The sequence below is a fragment of the Equus quagga genome, chromosome 10 (genome assembly GCF_021613505.1).
Source record: "Equus quagga isolate Etosha38 chromosome 10, UCLA_HA_Equagga_1.0, whole genome shotgun sequence".
NCBI lineage: Eukaryota > Metazoa > Chordata > Mammalia > Perissodactyla > Equidae > Equus > Equus quagga.
In genome coordinates, this window is record NC_060276.1 from 27,655,465 (window position 1) to 27,678,745 (window position 23,281).

At 39.6% G+C, this 23,281-nt stretch overlaps 1 protein-coding gene across 2 annotated transcripts in view; it reads left to right on the plus strand.

Annotated features, from left to right (window-relative positions):
* Window positions 1–23,281, plus strand: part of TMEM255A (transmembrane protein 255A) — a 107,724-nt gene that overhangs the window by 19,013 nt on the left and 65,430 nt on the right. For both annotated transcript variants that reach the window (XM_046673793.1, XM_046673791.1), the window contains exon 2: window positions 2,267–2,391. The gene's annotated coding sequence lies outside the window, so the exon portion shown is untranslated. The remainder of the gene's footprint in view (window positions 1–2,266; window positions 2,392–23,281) is intronic.

Below are 23,281 nucleotides of genomic sequence, written 5' to 3' on the forward strand. Positions count from 1 at the left end.
TTCAAGATATCAGTGAATAACATGAAAAGAAAGGTTGAGAAGTCTCTTTTAAGTTAAAGAAATCTAAAGAGACAAAGCAACAAAATGCAATATGTGAACCTTGTTTGGTTATTGTTTCCCCACATCCCCACCTCCTAAAAAAGATCCATAACGGACACTTTTGGAGAAATTTGAATATGGAATGTTTATTAGATGATACTATAGAATTATGTTAATTTATTCAAGAATGATACATAATGGTATTGTCGTTCTATAGGAAAATGTCCTTATTTTGGGGAGAGGCATTCTGAAGTATTGAGGGATGAAGTTTCCTGATGCCTTCATCTTATTTTGATATGGCTTAGCAAAAAAATATATATGGGGGTTCCATTTCCAGCATGACAACGTGAGGAGCTAGCTCTGCAGAGAAACTGGTGAAAATTATGAAAAAATACATACAACCATTAAAAATCTCTGCAAATGATTCTAAGGACATAGAGCAAATAAAGAAACATCTCTTCAAGAAAGTGGAGTAAAATTTGGTGAGAACATGGAGAGTCTGTGGTATTTGAACCAAGACCCATTCCCGCCCTCCCCCTTCCTAGCTCTGTGGGAAGGAAACTTCACTCCAGATTGGTATAGCCAAGAGTACATGGCTCCACCTTCCCCTTGCTCCCCAATTTGAAGGCTGTCTTCTCAGGAGGGGCAAAACATGAGCATTTCTCATCTTACCTTAAGCTACTTGTTGCTGAGGCTAAGATCCAGTGAGTGTGGCCAAGTGTGGCTTCCTTCTTTCACCCAGCCCCCACTCATGGATGGAGGTTCTGCCTTGGGCATGGCACCACTGAGAATACTGGGGCTTGTAAGGTAGTGGTTCCATGCTGGGAGAAGCAAGCCTAGAAAACCTGAGCCTACCGCCCACCATTCCACTGAGCACCAAGCTCCTAGAGTGGGAGTGTCACTCAGAGAGAAGTGTACCATTATCCTTACCCCCAGCTCCAGAGCCAACCGGCTCAGAGATTTTGCCTGGGGGCAGAAGCAGGCCGTAAACAGAGAGCTCTGAATGTCTTCCCAAACGAACTGACTTCATTTGCAGCAGAGTGTGGAGAAATTCCAGTTTAAGGGGGCTCTCAAAAATAGTAGCAGTTGTGGGGAAAGGCAATTGGCAGGAGATTGGTAGAGTCATTGGAGATATAGGCTAAACTGTGGTGCTCCTAGTTTGCTGGAGAGAACCTGGAAAAGAGACAGCTGGGAGGAGCCCTTTTGGGGTCAGAACAAATTTCAAACACTTACCTCAGGAACTGCCCTTTCTTAATCTGGTTGGATCAGTCTGTGGAACAGTTTGTGGCCCAAGGCATTGTTGAAAACAATAGAGCAATCAGCTGACAATTAGTGAAGCTTAACAGCTACATATGGTTGGGGAAAAAGACAAAAAGAACCCTGTGCAAACCACTGCGGCCATTCCAGGGTGACTGCTGGAATACCCAAGGCCGCACCCCCTTGAGGAGTAACAGCAGAGCCTTCACATCATGGTGATGGGTGGGAGATAAACTTCACGAAACTAATTCAGATGGCCACTAAACCAACAAACAAACAAGCAAGAAACAAAAAACCAAGCAAATACAAATAACAAGCCCTCGAGGGGGGGACCAGTACCCAGAGTTGCTACAATGGATTATCTAAAATACCCAGTTTCCAACAAAAAATTATGAGATATGCAAAGGAATAGTATGTATGACCAACACACTGGGGAAAAAAACGCAGACAGCAGAAACTCTCTGTGACAGTGTTGTGGACTGAGCGTTTGTGTCCACCAAAATTCATATGTTGAAGCCTTAATCCCCAGTGTGATGGTATTTGGAGGTGTGAGCTCTGGAAGGTAACTAGATTTAGAAAAAGTCATGAGTGTGGGGCCCCCATCAGGAATAGTATCCTTATAAAGAAGAAGAGAGACCAGAGCTCACTGTCTGCCATGTGTTTATTGCAGCATTATTCATAAAATGCAGAACAACCCAAATGTTCATCAACTGATGTATGCATAAATGAAATGTGGTAAATCTATACAATGGAATATGATTCGGCCATAAATAGGCATGCAGTACTGTTATAAACTGAATTGTGTTCCCCTGAAATTTATATGTTGATGCTCCAACCTCCACTGTGATTGTATTTGGACATAGGGCCTTTGAGGAGATAATTAAGGTTAAATGAGGTCTTAATCTGATAGGACTGGCATCTGTCTAAGAAGAGGAAGAAATACCAGAGATTTCTCTCTCTGTCTCTGTAGGCACACAGAGGAAAAGCCATGTGAGGATACAGCAAGAATGCAGCCATCTGCAACCCAAGGAGAGAAGTCTCACCAGAAACCAACCCTGCTGGCACCTTGACCTTGGCCTTCCAGTCTCCAGAACTGTGAGAAAATAAATTTCTGTTCGTTAAGCTACCCAGTCTGTGGTATTCTGTTATGGCAGACCAAACAGACTAATACAACTACTGATACATGCTATAACATGTGTGAACCTTGAAAACATTATTCTAAGTGAAAGAAGCCAATCATGAGATATCACATATTATATGATTCCATTTATATGAAATGTCCACAATAGACAAATCTACAGAAACAAAGTATATATTATTGCTTGCTTAGGGCTGGGAGGATGAGGACATACGGAGTTGATAGCTAAAAGTATGGAGTTTATTTCTGAGGTGATGAACATGTTCTAAAATTGAATATGGTAATGGTTGCATATATCTGCAATTATACTAAAAATCATTGGAATGCACTCTAAAAATGGGTGAATTGATAGGATGTGAATTATATCTCAGTAAAACTGTTTAAAATATATGTATGTATGCATGGAGAGATACAAAGCAAAATGCCAAAATGCTCGCAATTGTTACATCGAACAGGAGAGTACATGTATTAATTATATTAGTCTTTCAATTTCTCCTGTATGTGTGAAAACTTCCATAATAAAAAATTGGAAAAAATAGAAGAAGACTCCCATTTGTTCCTTCCTGATCACTTTCACCTTTCTTCTTCCACGAAATAACTAATCTCCTGACTTTTGTGATAATCGTGTCCGTGCTTTTCTTTACAGTCCTGCCACCTGTGTGTGAGTGAGTCCCTAAACAACATAGTTTAGTTGTTCCTGTCTTTCAACTTTATATACATGGAGTCATACAGTATGTCATATTTGTTCCTGGCTTCTTTCCATCAATATTATGTTTGTAAGATTCATTCATGTTGTTGCATGTAGCTGAAGTTCATTAATCTTCATTGCTGAATAGTATTGCATTGTATGGGTATATCACAATTTTTATCTTTCCTACTGCTGATCAACGTTTTGGGTTATCAAGTGTAAGGGCTATTACAACAATTCTGCTAAAAACATTCTTGTGCATGTCTTTTGATGAACATGTATACACATTTCTGTTGAGTGTATACCTAGAAGTGGAATTGCTGGCTCACAGAAAATGCGTTAGCTTCAAATCTACTAGATATGCCAAACTTTTTCAAAGTGGGCGAATCAAATTCCATCTCCACTAGCAGTGTGTCAGAGTCCCTGTTGTTCAACATCCCTGCCAACGGTTGGTATTTTATAAGAATTTTTTTTAAAAATTTAGTTATTCTCGTGGATGTGTGATGATATCTCAATGGTCTTAATTTGCATTTCTTGAAAGTTGAGGACATTTTTATATGTGTATTGGTCATTTGGATTTCCACTTTTGTGAAGTAACCATTTATGACTTTTTGCCCATTTTTGTTATTTTCTTATCATTGCCCAGCAATTCTGTATATGTCCCAGGTCTTAGAATGTTATTTTCTACACATATACTTTGTGCAAATATCTTTTGCTACTGTATGGCTGAATTTTTAATTCTCTTAATGGTGCCTTTTGATGAACTTTTTAATTTTAATGTGCCCAAAGTTTTCTATTATTTTCACTTTATGGTTACTAGTTTGTGTACTGTTTAAGAGGTTCTTCACTATTCCAAAGTTATGAACGTAATCATTTACATTTTAAAAGCATAATTTCACCCTTCAAATTTAGATGTATAATCTACTTGTAACTGATTTTGGAGTATTAATTGAAGTAAAAGTCCAATTTCTTTTATTTTTCCATGTGGGTACCCAATTGTCCCAGCACAACTTTTGAAAAGAACCATCTGTGCCTCTTGGCTATTCTTTCAAGAAGAACTTGCCATCCAGCTGCAAGAAGTGCAGTTAGCTGTCAGCCTCAAGCTGCAGCACCTTTGGATATACTAAAGCATTTAAACAGGAGCCAACCTCTTCCCAGGCAGCCTCTAGCTATGACTGAGCGTAGGAAGCGTACTAAGGCCTAATCCTTTCTGCCTAGTGAGGGGTTTCTCTAATGGACTCTTCATCCAGGATGCCCAAACTTTCACACTCTGAGATTCTCCATGCCAAATTTTGCTTACTCTTCCTTTGTCTTTCACAGATGTTACCCTCCAATAAACCACTTGTACTTGTAAATCCATCTCAGTGTCTCCTTACCAGAGGTCCTAAACTAACAGATCTGCTACCAGGAGTGATCCAAGAAATCAGGCAATAAAATGGAGTTTGGAGTTTGGGAGATGGGATTACTCACCACTGGGCTGTCGATGTGGACCCCATCCCCAGTGGTATGTGGGGTATGGATTTGCCCAGGCACAAGATGGTGGCTCACTTGCTAAAACTTTCACAGGTAGTGTCTTGGGGAAATGTTCCATGGAAAGGAACACGTTAGTGCAATGATTTAGGCTTTTGGGAAATGAGTCAGGGGGAGAAGAGGGAATCATACAAAGACAATGAAATTTGCCAGCTCTTATTTAGTTGCTTTGATACCCTACAGCAGAATCATGAAAAGGTGAGGGCTGTTAACAAACAATAAAAAACTAACCGTGAAATCCACAGTGCCTCTTTGGTAGCTTACACAAAAGCTCTTGTCTTCTGCAGAGGAAGAGCAGAAAAAAATCTGAAGACCAAACTCAGGATTTTAAAGAATGGAGGAGCTTCAAAGATGATTGAATGTTCGGCGGAGGCAGGTCTGTTATGCTAAAGGCAAAGCCTTGGTTGGGAAAACTTGAGATACATATGGCTGAATGATCCTGAACATTTTGGCTCCTGTCTTAGTTCATTTGGGATATGATAACAAAGTACCACAGATTGGGTGACTTATAAATAACAGAAATTTATTGCTCACAGTTATGGAGGCTAGAATTCTGAGATCAGGGTGCCAGCATGGCCAGCTGAGGGCCCTCTTGCCAGGTTGCAGACTCCTTGCTGTGTCCTCACATGGTGGAAGGGGCTAGGGAGCTTTGTGAGATCTCTTTTATAAGAGCACTAATCCCATTCGTGAAGCCTCCACCGTCATGACCTAATCATCTCCCTAAGACCCCACCTCCTAATACCATTACAGGGCATAGGATTTCAACATGCGAATTTGAGGGGGACACAGACATTCAGACCATAGCAGCTCCCCAGGCTAGCATTGCCAGATTTGGCAAATAAAAGTTAAAATTTTGCATGGGATATATTTATACTAAAAATTTATTCATTTATCGGAAATTCTAATTTAACTGAGTATCCTGTCAATTATCTGACACTCTTACCCCAGGTCCCTCTGCACCCTCAGAACCTGCACAAGTGGCCCATTCTTTTCTATTAAAAAGTAGCAGCACTCCAACAATGAGAGACAAAGAGGGACAGGGTATAATGATAAAAGGGATACTCTGCCAAGAGGACATAACACTTCTAAATATATATGCACCTAATACAGGAGCACGAAAGTACATAAAGCAACCATTAATTGACCTAAAAGGAGACATTAACAGAAACACAATCATAGTAGGGGACCTAAACACCCCACTTTCATCAATGGATAGATCAACCAGGCAGAAAGTCAACAAGGAAATAGTGGAAGTAAATGAAAAACAGGACCAGATGGACTTGACTTAATAGATATATATAGAACACTCCATCCAAAATCAGTAGAATACACATTCTTCTCAAGTGCACATGGGACATTCTCATGGAGAGACCATATGTTGGGAAACAAGGCAAGACTCAATAAACTTAAGATGACTGAAATCAGGGCCAGCCCAGTGGCACAGAAGTTAAGTTTGCACATTCCGCTTTGATGGCCCTGGGTTCGCCGGTTCAGATCTCAGGTGTGGACCTACGCACTGCTTGTCAGGCCATGCCCACATATAAAGTAGAGGAAGATGGGCATGGATGTTAGTTCAGAGCCAGTCTTCCTCAGCAAAAAGAGGAGGATTGGTGGCAGATGTTAGCTCAGAGCTAATCTTCCTCAAAAAAAAAAAAAAGACTGAAATCATATCAATCATCTCTTCTGACCATAATGCTATGAAACTAGAAATCAACTACAAGAAAAAAGCTGGGAAAGTGACAAACATGTGGAGACTAAACAACATGCTACTGAACAACCAATGGATCATTGACGAAATTAAAGGAGAAATAAAAAAATGTCTAGATACAAATGAAAATGAAAATACACCATACCAACTCAGATGGGATGCAGCAAAAGTGGTCCTAAGAGGGAAATTCATAGCAATACAGGCCCACCTTAACAAACAGGAAAAATCTGAAATAAGCAATCTTAAACTACACCTAGCAGAACTAGAAAAAGAAGAACAAACAAATCCCAAAGTCAGCATAAGGAAGAAAATAATGAAAATCAGACCAGAAATAAATGAAACCGAAAGAAAAAAACAGTAGAAAGCATCAGTGAAACAAAGAGCTGGTTCTTTGAGAAGATAAACAAAATTGACAAATCCTTAGCCAGACTCACTAAGAAAAAAAGAGAGAAGCCTCAAATAAATAAAATTAGAAATGAAAGAGGAGAAATTACAATGGATATCACAGAAATACAAAAGATTATAAGAGGATACCATAAAAACTATATGCCAACAAATTGGACAATCTAGAAGAAGTGGATGAATTCTTAGACTCATACAACCTCCCAAAACTGAACCAAGAAGAAATAGAGACTCCGAATAGACCAATCACAAGTAAAGAGATTGAAATAGTAATCAAAAACCTCCCCAAAAATAAAAGGCCAGGACAAGATGGCTTCTCTGGAGAATTCTACCAAACATTCAAAGAGGATCTAGTACCTATCCTTCTCAAACTATTCCAAAAAATTGAAGAAGATGGAACACTTCCTAACACGTTTTACAAGGCTAATATCACCTTGATCCCAAAGACAGACAAGGACAACACAAAGAAAGAAAACTACAAGCCAATATTGCTGATGAACACAGATGCAAAAATCCTCAACAGAATATTGGCAAACCAAATACAGCAATACATTAAAAGGATCATACACCATGATCAAGTGGGATTTATACCAGGGATACAGGGATGGTTCAACATCTGCGTGTCAGTCAATGTGATACACCACATTAACAAAATGAGTAATGAAAACCACATGATCATCTCAATAGATGCTGAGAAGGCATTTGACAAGATCCAACATCCATTTATGATAAAACCTCTCAATAAAATGGGTAGAGAAGGAAAGTACATCAACATAATAAAGGCCATATATGACAAACCCACAACCAACATCATACTCAATGAGGAAAAACTGAAAACCATCCCTCTGAGAACAGGAAAAAGAGTGCCCACTATCACCACTCTTATTCAACATAGTACTGGAGGTTTTGGCCAGAGCAATTAGGCAAGAAAAAGAAATAAAAGGGATCCAAATTGGCAAGGAAGAAGTGAAACTCTCACTATTCACAGATGGCATGATTTTATATATAGAAAACCCTAAAGAACCCATTGGAAAACTATTAGAAATAATCAACAACTACAGCAAAGTTGCAGGGTACAAAATCAACTTACAAAAACCAGTTGCATTTCTATACTCTAATAACGAACGAACAGAAAGAGAAGTCAAGTATACAATCCCATTTACAACCATGACAAAAAGAATAAAATATCTAGGAATAAATTTAACTAAGGAGGTGAAAGACCTGTACAATGAAAACTACAAGATATTATTGAAAGAAATAAATGACGACATAAAGAAATGGAAAGATACTCCATGCCCTTGGATTGGAAGAAGAAACATGGTTAAAATTTCCATACTACCTAAAGCGATCTACAGATTCAGTGCAATCCCAATCAGAATCCCAATGACATTCTTCACAGAAATAGAACAAAGAATCCTAAAATTCATATGGGGCAACAAAAGACCCTGAATAGATAAAGCAACCCTGAGAAAAAAGAACAAAACTGGAAGCGTCACAATCCCTGACTTCAAAATATACTACAAAGCTATAGAAATCAAAACAGCTTGGTACTGGCACAAAAACAGACACACAGATCATTGGAAAAGAATTGAAAGCCAAGAAATAAAACTACACATCTATGGACCGCTAATCTTTGACAATGGAGCTAAGAACATATAATGGAGAAAAGAAAGTCTCTTCAATAAATGGTGCTGGGAAAACTGGACAGCCACATGCAAAAGAATGAAAGTAGACCATCATCTTTCGCCATACATAAAAATTAACTTGGGGCTGGCCCCGTGGCCGAGTGGTTAAGTTCGCACGCTCCGCTGCAGGCGGCCCAGTGTTTCGTCGGTTCGAATCCTGGGCGCGGACATGGCACTGCTTGTCAGACCACGCTGAGGCAGCGTCCCACATGCCACGACTAGAGGAACCCACAACGAAGAATACACAACTATGTACCGGGGGGCTTTGGGGAGAAAAAGGAAAAAATAAAATCTTAAAAAAAAAAATTAACTCAAAATGGATTAAAGACTTGAAGGTAAGATATGAAACCATAAAACTCCTAGAAGAAAATATAGGCAGTACGCTCTTTGACATTGGTCTTAGAAGGAACTTTTCAAATACCATATCTGCTCTGGCAAGGGAAACAAAAGAAAAAATAAACAAATGAGACTTCATCAGACTAAAGAGTTTCTGAAAGACAAAGGAAACCATGAACAAAATGAAAAGACAACCCACCAACTGGGAGAAAATATTTGGAAATCATATATCTGACAAGGGGTTAATCTCTAAAATACATAAAGAACTCATACAACTCAACAACAAAAAAACAAACAACCAGATCAAAACATGGGCAGAGGATATTAACAGACATTTTTCCAAAGAAGATATACAGATGGCCAACAGGCACATGAAAAGATGTTCAGCATCACTAATCATCAGGAAAATGCAAATCAAAACTACAATGAGATATCACCTTACATCTGTTAGAATGGCTATAATTAACAAGACAGAAAATAACAAATGTTGGAGAGGATGTGGAGAAAAGGGAACTTTCATACACTGCTGATGGGAATGCAAACTGGTACAGCCACTATGGAAAATAGTATGGAGATCTCTCAAAAAATTAAAAATTGAAATACCATACAACCCAGCTATTCCACTACTGAGTATTTATCCAAAGAACTTGAAATCAACAATTCAAAGAGACTTATATACCCCTGTGTTCATTGTAGCATTATTCACAATAGCCAAGACACGGAAGCAACTCAAGTGCCCATTGACTGATGAATGGATAAAGAAGATGTGGTATGTATATATAAGGCAATACTACTCAGCCATAAAAAAGACAAAATTGTCCCTTTTGCAACAACATGGATGGAACCTGAAGGTATTATGCTAAGGGAAATAAGCTAGACAGAGAAAGACAAACACCGTATGATTTCACCCATATGTGGAAGATAAATACATTGACAAAGAGAACAGATTAATGGTTAACAAAAGGGAAGAGGGTTGGGGGTGGGCTTAAGGAGTAAAGTGGCACATATATATGGTGACTGACAAATAATAATATACAACTGAAATTTCGCAGTGTTATAAACTATTATGACCTCAATAGAATTTAAAAAATAATAATGGGAGAAAACCTGGAGTCTATGATGTGCCAGGAAAAAAAAAAGAAATAACACTCCGCCACCCCCCTATGTGAGGAGACACTGCAGAGGCCTCTCCCCCTCAAGTTAACAGGAGACTCCCTCAAGATCTGCCCCCACCTCTTCTCCTGTGGGCAAGCATAGCAGCAGCGTAACCCATCTAAGAACAACATGGGCCTGATAAGGAAGGACAGGGCCTATATCCCAAATGATCTTCACAACTTAGCTAGAACGTGTCAGCAGGTGTCAGAGGAGTGTTCATGGGACTTGATTTTGGGGGTGCTCAATCAAGGGAGCCATATCATAAGACTGAATAAGGGAGAGTTGATTGATTTGGGCGTACTCTCTGGGGATACAGGATTCAATACTTGTAATAGTTAATTTTATGTGTCAACTTGACTGGGCTAAGGGATGCCTAGGTAGCTGATAAAGTAGAATTTCTGAGTGTGTCTGTGCGAGTGTTTCTGGAAGAGATTAGCATTTAATTAGGTAGACTGATGATGAGATCCACTCTCATCAATGTGGACAAGCATCATCTAATCTGTTGAGGGCCCAAATAGAAGAAAAAGGCGAAGGAAGGGCGAATTCCATCTCTCTCTTCTCGAGCTGGGATGTCCATTTTTTCCTGCCCTCAGACATCAGAGCTCCTGGTTCTCGGGCCTTGAGACTAGACGAAATTATATCACCAGCTTTTCTGGTTCTCCAGCTTGCAGACAGCAGATCATGGGACTTCTTGGCCTCTGCAATTGCATGAGCCAATTCCTACAATAAATTTCCTCATATATATCTCTATATATGCTACTGGTTCTGCTTCTCTGGGGAACTCTGACTAATAAAGATTTTGGTACCTGGAGTAGGGTGCTGCTATAACAAATACCTAAAAATGTAAAAGCAGCTTTGGAACTGGGTAATGGATAGAGTTTGTAGGTAACATGCTAGAAAAAGCCTACATTGACATGAACAGACCATTAAAGACAATTCAGGTGAGGGCTAAGAAGAAGAGGAGAGTTGTAGAGAAAGCCTCAGTCTTCTTAGATAATACGTAAGTGGTTGTGAACAGAATGTTCATGGTATGACATTGTATAGAGGGTAAAGGTCATTCTGACAGGTCTCAATGGAAATGAGGAACATCTTACTGGAACTGGGAGAAAGGCTATCTTTGTTATAAAGTGGCAAAGAGTTTGACTGAACTATGTTCACAGCCTGATGTTTTGTGGAATATAGAATTTGTGAGCGATAAAATTGGATATTTTGTTGAAGGTATTTCTAAGCAAAGTGTTGAAGGAGCAACTTGGCTTCTCTTGAATGCTTGTAGTAAAATGAGAGAAGAGAGAAATAGTTTAAAGACAGAAATGTTAATCAAAAGGAAAGCAGAAATTTAAAATTTGGAAAATTATCAGCCTACCCATATTACAAAAAATGAGAAAGAATGTTCAGATGAGACCACTTAGGGTGTGGCCAAGAGATACTTTGCTAAGGAGACTTGTATGGGTGTGAGCCATGGACTTAATCAGCCACCCTAGCAGGAAAACAGGCAATTTGAACTGAAGGAGGAGACAGGAAGGAATGAAGGAAAGTTGTTTGACTTAGATTTTACAACAAAGGATGATAGAGCTATTCAGCTGCAAAAGTGTGAATATTCTTCAAGACAATGAAAGAAAGACCCAAAGGCAATTCAGAGATCATCAGGGCTGCCTCCTCAGTTTCAAAGAGGGGGGAGCATTTCCCAGGTTTCAATAGGGCATACAACTCCCACCCAAAGCCGTGGGGGCCATATCCTTGCCCAGTGGAGTCCTGGAGGTAAGGCCACCCCCAAAACCCAGAAGAGTAGAGCCACCAGCATGTGATTCCAGCCAGAGAGAGCTGCCGTGTGGTCTGTGTCCAGCAAAGCCATGGGGGCCGAGCATGCTAGTGTGTCCAGAAGGCAAGACTCTGGCCCCAGTAGGTTCAGAAGGCGGGACCTCCATCCCAGAGGGCAAAGCATCAGGTTAAAGATTATTCTCAAGCCTTAAGGTTTAATATTGTTTGCCTTGTTGGAATTTGGACTCACTTGGGACCTGTCACCTCTTCCTCCTTCTGCCTTTTGGAATGGGAATGTCTGCCCTATTCTGTTCCCACCATTGTATTTTGGAAGCATGTAACTTGTTTGATTCCATAGGTTCACAGCTGGAAGGGAATTTGCCTCACAATGAATCATACCTTGAGTCTCACCCATATCTGATTTAGATGGTATTTAGATGAGGCTTTGGACTTCAGACTTTTAAGTTGATGCTGAAATGAGTTAAGACTTTTGGGGCTATTAGGATGGAATGAATGTATGTGCATGCGAGAAGGACATGAATTTTCGGGGGCTAAGTGTGAAATGCTGTGATCTGAATATTTGTGTTCCCCCCAAATTCATATCTTGAAATCCTAATCCCCAAAGGTGACGGTATTAGTAGGTGGGGCCTTTGGGAGGTGCTTAGATCATGCGGATGGAGCCTTCATGAATGGGATTAGTGCTCTTATAAAAGAGATCCCAAAGAGCTCGCTAGCCCCTTCTATCATGTGAGTACACAATGAGAAGGTGCTGGCTCTGAACCAGGAAGAGGGCTCCCACCAGGACACAAGCGTGCTGGCACCTTGATCTTGGACTTCCCAGCCTCCAGAACTGTGAGCAATAATTTTCTATTGTTTATAAGCTACCCAGTCTGTGGTATTTTGTTATAGCAGCCCAAACAGACTAATGCTCCAGCGAGGACCTTAGATAATGATGCAAACTCGCTGCTAGGGTGACTCCTAGAAACCTGTAGAAAGTGGTGACCCACACTGAGTGAGGTAGAAATGCCTGAGTTGCTATGGGAGATAGTGAAGGAATGGATTAAAGGGCCCAAGGAAGTGGGGATGCTGGAATGAATGTGTTACGTGAGGCTCATAGACCCACTGGAGGCTTATGTTCCATGTAAGGGCTCATGGAACACATCATTCACTAATGCGGTGGGGAAAGTGCTGGTGAGAGGGGCAGCAGCATTACTAGGAAGTTAAGTGGTGGCTCTTCTCTGAAGGCTAGGGCAGATGGTAAAGGATTTGGTTATAGAGCTGGGCTTGTTAATAGAAGCCAAAGTAACAGGGGCCAGGTGGTTGTGTTTAACCACCAGAAGCCAGGAGGCCTCCCTTACCGTAAAGCCCGATTAAGTCAGAGGAGCAGCAAGGGGGCTTGACTCTCAGGGAGTCAAGAAGATTAATAGAGCATGGTGTCCCTAGGGGAAAAATAGCCAGCCAGCCAACAAGGATGTATATATAATACATGAGCAATGAATGATCAGGAGTCTGAGAAAACTATGATCCCTCGTCAGGATCCTTGGTCAGGACGTGAGTCAGTTTTAAGACCCAGAACCCATTGACTCAAGAGGTGGCTAGGTCCCCAGAGGGAAGGACCCTAAATCGCCATGGCAATTATACACCATAATACTAACTCCAGTTCTTCCCAAAAGGGACCTATGGCCATTTACTTGGGTGACTGTACACTGGGGAAAGGGAAGACATTTAGAGGACTACTGGACATTGATACTCAGGGACTCAAAGTGTCATCATGACCCCCTTAATAGAGAGAGAGTTATAGGGACATCAGATAATAGAGTCTTGGCAAAAATCCATCTTATAGCAGGTCCACTATGTCTGTAGGTGGTCATTTCCCTGGTCACTGAGTCTTCATTGGGATTGACATATTTGGCAGCTAGAGTAACCTCCACATTGGATCTTTGTCCTGTGGCATAAGAGCTACAATAGTGGAAAGGCCAAGTCAAAGGCTCTGAAACTGCGGCCAACAGCTGAGATAGTAAATCAAAATCAACACCCCATCCCCTGCCCCAGGATAGAGTATGGCAGAGATTGGTGCCACCTTTAGGGATCTCAAGGATGAAGAGATGTTGTTCTCCATTTGATACACCAGTATAGACCCTGCAGAAACTGAATAGAACTTGAAAAATGACTGGAGATTACCGTAAGCTCAAGCAAGTAGTAGCCAATCACAGCTTCAATGCTGGTCATGGTATCTTTATTAGAGCAGATTAATTTGTCTTCAGACACGTGATATATGGCCATTGATTTGGCAAATATATTCTTTGCTATCTCAATCAAGAGAGAGGATCAGAAAGAGTTCACATTTATGTGGAATGTATAACAATATTCATGTACAGTTTTCTCCAGGGATATGTTATTTCTCCTGCCTTCTGTCATAATATAGTTCAAAGAGATCTGGCCTCTCTGGACATCCACAGAACATCACATTGATCCATTACATCGATGACCTCATTGTGCTGATTGAACAGGACAAGCAAGGGATGGCTAGTACTCTGGAGACCTTGGTAAGACACATGTGCTCCAGATTGTAGGAGATAAAGCCTATAAAGATTTAATGAAGTTTTTAAGGCTCCAGTGGTCAGGAGCATGTGGGGAAAGCTCTGTTGAAGTAAAAGACAAATTGTGGCATTTTGTAATCCCTACCACAGAGAAGAAAAGGGCAGCACCAGGAAGAAGTATTTGGGTTTTAGAGTAAGTCATTCCATAGCTGAGAATACTGATCCAGTCCATATACCTGGGGACATGGAAGTCTACCACCTTTGAGTAAGTCAGAGCAGGAAAGGGCTCTTTGCAGCAGAGCTGAACAGTAAAAGCAGCTCGATGCTTAAATCATATGATCCAGCAAACACTATGGAGAGGAAAGAATAAGGAATGAGAAAATACGCATTGTAGAGTTTATGGCAAGTCCCAGTGGGCTGCTGTTACAAAGTGGGGACAGGGTAGAATATGAATGGGGCTTATGTAATCCGTTTGGACAACTCTTGCTACTCCTTTGTCTTGCTCCATTTTAATTGTTCCATTGTGAATGGACAAGTGCAGCAACCCCAAATTGAGGTGTGTGTGGTTACCAGGGGCTCAGGTTTCTCAGTAATGAGGGTTTTACTGACATCACCAAGTAAGCCACCGGGACCAGCAGAGGTGAGAGCTGAAGGTGAGAGAAGTTTAGGATGGATAGTGAAGGAGGGAGACAATATATGTAAAGCAACCTCAGAATTTTTAACACATACCACTGCAAAAAAAACCCAACTACCTAGAGCACACTACTTGTTTACAATTATTTTGTTTTTAACTTGAGGGAATATAGCCAAAATATTGTGTTCAGAAGTTTCTGGGGTTCGTTCTCTCTCCAATCTCAACTCCTAAAGTGGTTGTGTTATTTATTTGAAACACTATTAGTTTCATTGTTCTGTTTGTGTTCTATTTGGGGTTTCTGCCCCGCCCCCATGCTTGTGGAACTTATTTATTTAGTGAAAGTAGAGCAAAACAAATGACTTTGTATCTTGCTTTTGTATCCAGCAGCCTTGCTAAACCTCTACTTATTTTCATGCAATTATTGCTTTGTGTTTTCATTGTATTATTTTTTAATACCACCAATTATATATTATTGTTTAACCCTTTTTGTTTGGATTTACCCACATGATCAGCAATTCTTTCTCACTATTTTTTTGTGATTTAGACCTTTTTGATATCAAATTTTTGCTTGAACTACGTCCTTTACAAGACCCTTTACTAGACTTTCTAGGTATTTGTTTATCTGAAAATGCCTTTATTTCACCATTGTGCACGGCAGATAATTTTCCTGAGTATCAGTTCAGAATTGGCAGACTTTTGTCAGCCCTTTGAGGATATCATTGCACTGTCTTCTGATTTTCATTAGTGCTGTTGAGAAGGCAGCTGACAGTCTGTCTTTCTTTTGTAGGCGATCTGTATTTTCTCTCTGGCTACATTTTTTAATTAAAATTTTTATTGATAGAATTTTAGATTTACATATAGTTGTAAAAAATAATACAAAGATTTAGCTTGTGCACTTTGCCTAGTTTCCCAATGGTAACGTTTTGCAAAAACAATAGTATTATATCACAACCAGGATATTGATATTGATACAATCCACTGATCTTATTCAGATTTCACCACCTTTACTCACATTCATTTTTGTGTATATGTCTCTGTGTGTGTGCATATTAAGTTCTATGCAATTTTATCACCTCTATAGCTTCGTGTATCCACCACCACAGTCAAGATCATAAACAGTTCCAACACCACAAGGAGCCCTCGTGTTGCCCTTTTATAACCACACTTACCTCCTCCTACCCCCTCCCCCATCTCTAAACTTTGGAAATCACCAATCTGTTCTCCATTTCTGTAATGCTGGCATTTCACAAATGTTTTGTAAATGTAATCATATAGTATGTAACTTTTGGAGATTGGCTTTTTTATCACTCAACATAATTCTCTGGAAATTCATCCAAGTTGTTGAGGGTATCAATAGTTTGTTCTTCATTGCTGAGTAGTATTCCATAGTATGTGTGTGAAGTTTTTTTATACTTATTCTGCTTAGGATACATTGTGTTTCCTATACCTATGGATTCAGATATTTCATCAGTTTGGAAAATTTACAGCCATTATCTCTTCAAGTATTGTCTCTCCTCAACTCTTTCAATTTGCTCTTTCGGAAACTCCAATAAAATTTATATTGGACTTTCTTACTATCTTCTATCTATTTTAACTTCTTTCATATTTATCATTTCCTTGTCTCTCTATACTGCATTCTGAGTAACTTCCCAACTCTATTCCAGCATTACCCTGATACCATAATCATACAAAGACATCAAAATAAAAGCAAAGTTCAGACAATCTTTAGGATCCTAGACCCATCAGGAATATCGATAAAAAACTGAACAAAATTTTAGCAAATAGAGTCCAGCAATATATAAAAAAGGATAAGACACCATCACTAAATTAGTATTCATCCCAGGAATCAAAAGTTGCTTTACCATTTGAAAATCAATCATTATAATTCATCATATTAACAGACTAAATGCAGAAAAAATATTTGACAAAATCCATCACCCATTCCTGATAAAATCTCTTAGCAAACTAGGAAGAGAAGAGAACTTCCTCAACCTGATGAAGACAATTATGGAGAACCTATAGCTAACATCAAAATGAATGGTGAAAGAATGAATTATTTCCCCCTAAGATCAGGAACAAAGCAAGTATGTCTGCTCTCACCACTTCTATTCAACATTGTACAGAGATTCTAGGTCATGTAATAAGGCAAGAAAAAGGAAAAAAAGACATATGGTTGGAGGAAGAGCTACAACTCTATATTCACAGGCATCATGATGTCTGTGTGGAAAATCTTAAGGAATCTACAAAAAATGTTATTAGCACTAACAAGTGAGTAGCAAGGTTGCAGAATATGAATTTAATATACAGAAAATAATGGTATTTCTATATATTAGCGATGAAGACCCTAAAATTGAAATTAAAAACAATGCCACTTATATAAGTAACATCAAATATGTGATTTTGACATAATGAGTTCACAAAAGATGTGGAAGACCTGTGCACTTAAAACTATAAAACATTACTGAGATAAATAAAAGAAAACTTAAGTAAATTGTGAGATATATAATATTAGCGGATCAGAAGACTCAATATTCTTAAGCTGTCATTTCTTTCCAACTTGATCTCTAGATTCAGCATAATCCCAATCAAAATCACAGCAGCCCTTTCTTTTGCAGAAAATGACAAGCTGATTCTAAAACTTATATAAAAATGCAAAGGGGAACTAAATGTCCAAAACAACTTTGAAAAAGAACAAATTGGGAGGATTTACACAATTTGATTTCAAGACTGATTATAAAGCTACAGTAATCAAGACAGCATGGTATTGATGTAAAGATAGACATATGAATCAATGGAGCAAAATAGAGAGTCCAGAAATAGACCCATACATATACGGTCAATTGATTTTTGACAAAGGTGTCAAGGCAAGTCAATGAGAAAAGGACTATGTTTTCAACAAATGGTTCTGGGGCAACTGGATAATAATATGTAAAAATTTGTAATGAACTTCATTCCTTATTTCCACCACATACAAAAGTTAACTCAAAGTGGATCGTAGGCCTAAATGTAAGAGTTAAACTGTAAAACATCAGAGAAAATCTTGGTCACCATGGGTTTGGCAGGAATTTCTTAAACATGACACAAAAATGCAAATCCTATAAGAAGACTATAAAAGAAAAAACAATAAATTGGACTTCATTAAATTAATTTTTATCTTCAAAAGACTCTGTTATGAAAATGAAAAGGCAAGCCACAGACTGGGAGAAAACATTTGCTAAACATACATCTGACAAAGGAATTATATGTAGAGTTTATAAAGAACCCTTACAGTGTGATAATAAGACAAACTACAATTTTTAAAAATAGGCAAAAGAGGGCCGGCCCGGTGGTGCAGCGGTTAAGTTCGCACGTTCCGCTTCTCCGCGGCCCAGGGTTCACCGGTTCGGATCCCGGGTGCGGACATGGCACTGCTTGGCAAGCCATCCTGGGGTAGGCGTCCCACGTATAAAGTAGAGAAAGATGGGCACGGTGTTAGCTCAGGGCCAGGCTTCCTCAGCAAAAAAGAGGAGGACTGGCAGTAGTTAACTCAGGGCTAATCTTCCTCCAAAAAAAAAAAAAATAGCAAAAGATCGAATAGACACTACCAAATAAGAAATATTAATGGCTAATAAGCACTTGGAGAAATGTTCAATATCATTTGTCATTAGGGAAATGCAAATTAAAACCTCAATGAAAAACCACTACACACCCACTAGATTTATGAAAATTAAAAAGACTGACCATACTAATTGTTGATGGGGATGTGGAGCAACTGGAATCCTCATACACTGCTGGAGGCAGGGATGTAAAATATTACAACTGTTTTGGAAAACAGTTTAGTAGTTTCTTAAAAAATATATTGTATACACCTACCATTCAACCCAGCCATTCCAATTCTAGGTATTTATTCAAAGGAAATAGAGGGATATGCCCACACAAAGAATGGTACACAAATGTTCATAGGCACTTTATTTGGCATAGCCCCAAAATAGAAACCACCCAAATGTCTATCAACAGATGAATGGATAAACAAATTGTGGTGTATCCATACAACGAAATACTATCCAGCCATTAAAAGGAACTAACTACGGATACATACAAGAACATGGATGAATCTCAAAATAATGATGCTGACCAAAAAGAGCACATGCTGTATAATCCCACGTATATAAAATTCTAGAGTGTGCAAACTAATCTAGACTGACAGAAAACAGGTCAATCATTGTCTGGGGATGAGGGAAAAGATATGTATTAAAAAGGGGCATGAGGAAACTTTGGGTGGTAATGAATATGTTTACCATCTTGATTGTGGTTGTGGCTTCACATGTGTATGCATATTTCAAAACTCATCAGATTATATGCTTTAAACCTGGGCGAATTTTTGGGGCTGGCCCGGTGGCACAGCGGTTAAATTCACACGTTCCTCTTCTCGGCAGCCCGGGGTTCGTGGGTTCGGATCCCGGGTGTGGACATGGCACCGCTTGGCAAAAGCCATGCTGTGGTAAGCATCCCATGTGTGAAGTAGAGGAAGATGGATGTGGATGTTAGCTCATGGCTGGTCTTCCTCAGCAAAAAAGAGGAGGATTGGCAGTAGTTAGCTCAGGGCTAATCTTCCTCAAAAAAAAAAAAAACCAATAAAAATAAATATGTGCAGATTTTTGTAACCAATTTTATCTCCATAAGGTGCTAGCTATAGGCATAGATACAGACATAAACATAGACATAGATATGGTTATAGATAGTGGTGAAAAAAATAAAAAGAACTTCAGGGAGCCAGCATCAATGACACACATTGCTCTTTCTCTAGTTCACGTCAGGAGGCTTCATGGAGGAGACAGGATTTGAACAGCAGTTAAAAAGATCAGTAAAAGAGACAAAATGAGGGCTGGTAGACCTGATACATGACCAGGAGTCTCTGTCCTGGAGTGGAGAATGGGGCAGTTTTACGCATCCTGCTGGTCTCAGGCTAGGTAGATACACTGAGTATTCTATGTCAGCAAGAAACAAGATGGGAACTACACTGGATTTCAAACCACAGAGGGCCTGGTCAAGGACAAAGACATTCTCAAATCCCAGTTTTTCTGATTTCTCTTACCTTTCTTATTGTGCCTTCTCAATCTTCGGGGTCTCTAAATGACACTTAAATATTGTGGTGCCTTACAGTTCTGTCCTAAGATTTATGTTCTTCATATTATACAAATTCTTCCTGAGTTACCTAATCTACTCCAGTGTTTAAAGCTATTCTGACGTCTTCCGCGTTTTTATCTCTATACCAGATTGCCCCTTTCTCAGGGAAAAGCTTCCTACTGGATATCTTTACCTAGATATTCTCCAGATATCTCGAACTCAAAATGTTTTGTTTTGTTTTTGAGGAAGATTGGCCCTGAGCTAACATCTGCTGCCAATCCTCCTCTTTTTGCTGAGGAAGACTGGCTCTGAGCTAACATCCGTGCTCATCTTCCTCTACTTTCTATGTGGGACGCCTACCACAGCATGGCTTGCCAAGCGATGCCATATCTGCACCCAGGATCCAAACTGGCGAACCCCTGGCCTCCAAAGCGGAACATGCACACTTAACTGCTTCGCCACCGGGCTGGCCCCCAAAATGTTTGAAATTGAATTAATTAGAATGATGTCAGCAATAACGGTGTGGTAAGGACCTCTGAAAATACTCTCTTCCACAAAAGCAATGAGAACCCTGGTAATAATGGTCAGAATCAACTTTTTTAGACCTCTGAAAATTCACTAAAGGCTTGCAGGAACCAGAGAGTGTTTGTTGAAGAAAAACAGCTAACTTGTGGTAAGAACATCAAGCTTGGTGGCATTTTAACTTGCTCTATGCTCATCTCCTTCTCTCCAGCTCTGCAGTATCCTTTAAAACTGACAACCCACAATCGTGTGGAAAACCAAGGGTCTGGCAGCCACTGGAGGAGGCAGAATGGGGTTAGAACTCCTTCAAAGCCCTATACCCATATAACTGTCATTATTTGACTTGTCTGATGGTTCCCTGGAAGACCCCACTCACAGGGCTTATTTTTATTTGACCTGACTCAGAGCTCGCCCAGTGTGAACAGCCTTTTCCCTGAGGGCATTTGTTGAAAACAGTAAGTGGCAATTATTTAACATCATGGCTATTCGATGCAATGGATGACAGTTGGGGCAAACAGTAGGCTAACCGAAATGCTTAAAAGGGAAAGTGGGGAAATGAAAGTTCCACATGGGTTTTGACAACCTCTGACAAATTCCTGGGAATCTAGAAGGCCAGATGCATGTGTACAGCTGTGTGCAGTCTCAGGAAAGGCCTGGGGAGGCCCAAAGCGCCCACCCCTGGCTCATTCTGAGATTCTACACAAGCAAGCAGTGAGGGCTAAGACAGAGTTTCTAATTGTCTGGCTCAGTGTTGAATGCCGAACACAGAACCCCTCAAGAAAGACTGGGAGACATTGATTCCAGGCATTTAAGGAAATCTCTGTCGAATCATTATCTCATCAGTAAGCTAATGAAGCAAAGACTTCAGTGGTCATACATGACAAAGAATACAAACTTTACAGAATTACTTCAGAAAAGTCATTAAACAAACAGCAACAATAACAAAAACAAACAGGAAAACAAAACAAAACATTAAACACAAAACAAACAAAATACCCTAGGCATAAGAGAGAATCTAATTTCAAGAGTTGCCACATTATATTATTGAAAATACACAGTTTTCAAGAAAAAATTATGAGACACACAAAGAAACAAAAAAGATTGGCTCATACACAGAAGGGAAAAGGCAGTCAATAGGAACTGTCTCTGAGGAAGCCCAGACATCGGAATTACTAGAGAAAGACTTTAAATGAGATGTTTTAAATATGCTCAAAGTAACCCAAGTCTACAGAGCTAAAGCAAAGTATGAAAATGATGTCTCACCAAATAGCAATTATCAATAAAGAGATAGAAATTAAATAAATGAAATCACAAGTATGGAGTTGAAAAGTACAATAACTGAAATGAAAAATTCACTCAAGGGCCTCAAGAAGACAATTGAGCAGGCAGAAGAAAGAATCAATGACTCTGAAGACAGGTCAATTGAGATTTTTGAATCTGAAGAGCAGAAAGAAAAAAAATGAAGAAAAATGAACAGAGCCTCACAGACCTGTTGGACGCAATGAAGCATAGGCTCAATGGGAGACCCAGAAGGAGGGGAGAGAAAGAATGGGACAAAAAGTATATTTGAATAAATAGTGTCAGAAAGCTTCTCAAATTTCACAAAGAAGAAAACATGAAGCTACACATCTGAGAAACTAAACAAATCCAAGTAGGAGAAACTTAAAAAGATTTCACACCTAGACACATCATAACCAAACTGTCAAAAGACAAAAAAAAAAAAAAAAAAGAAATCATCTTGAAAGCAGCAAGAGAGAAGTGACTCATTAGACACAAGAGTTGCTCACTAAGATTGATAGCTAATTTCTCATCAGAAACCGTGGAGGCCAGAAGGCAGTAAGAGGAGACATTAAAAGTGCTAGAAGAAAAAGACCATCGAGTAAGAACTCTATATCCAGGGGCCAGCCTGGTGATGTAGTGGTTAAGTTCGCACGCTCTGCTTGGCCCGGGGTTCACAGGTTTGGATCCCAGGTGCAGACCTACACACTGCTCATCAAGCCATGCTGTGGTAGCATCCCACATACAAAAATAGAGGAAGACTGGCACAGATGTTGGCTCAGTTAAAATCTTCCTCAAGCAAAAGGAGGAAGATTGGCAATAGATGTTAGCTCAGGTCCAATCTTCCTCACCAAAAAAAAAAGAAAAAGAATAAAAGAATTCTATATCCAGCAAAACTTTTCTTCAAAAAATGAAGGAGAAATTAAGACATTCCCAGATAAACAAAAGCTAAGAGCATTTATTGCTGGCAGACTTGCCATACAAGAAATTCTAAAGGGAGATTTTCAGGCTTAAGTGAAAGAACGCTAGAGAGTAACTCGGATCCACATGAAAAAATAAAGGAACTGATAAATTCAATTACATAGGTAAATATAAAAGACAATATAACTGTATTTGTATTTTTTTATTTATAAATCTTTGTTTTTATCACCCCCTCTTCACTCCGTTGATGAAGGATGAATTCCCCAGCCTAGGGTTATGGGGATGGCTGAACATATAACACCCAACACTGGACAGTTGAGATAGACAGCAGTTTATTACTCACATATACTCAAGACCCAGAGGAGGAGGACACCACATGCCATGCAGGGCCACTAAATGGTTGCACTTGGGAACAGAGTGAACAAACAGGGTCTGTAGACTTCATAGTATCAAGACTTTGTGGTATCAAGAGGGTGAGGTGACCCTTCGTTTCCACAGAAGGATGTGATTGGTTTGTTTGAATATTTTCATGGGCTGGCAGCAAACTGAGGCCTACTACTCAGGGATAAGCAAGAACTGTGCTT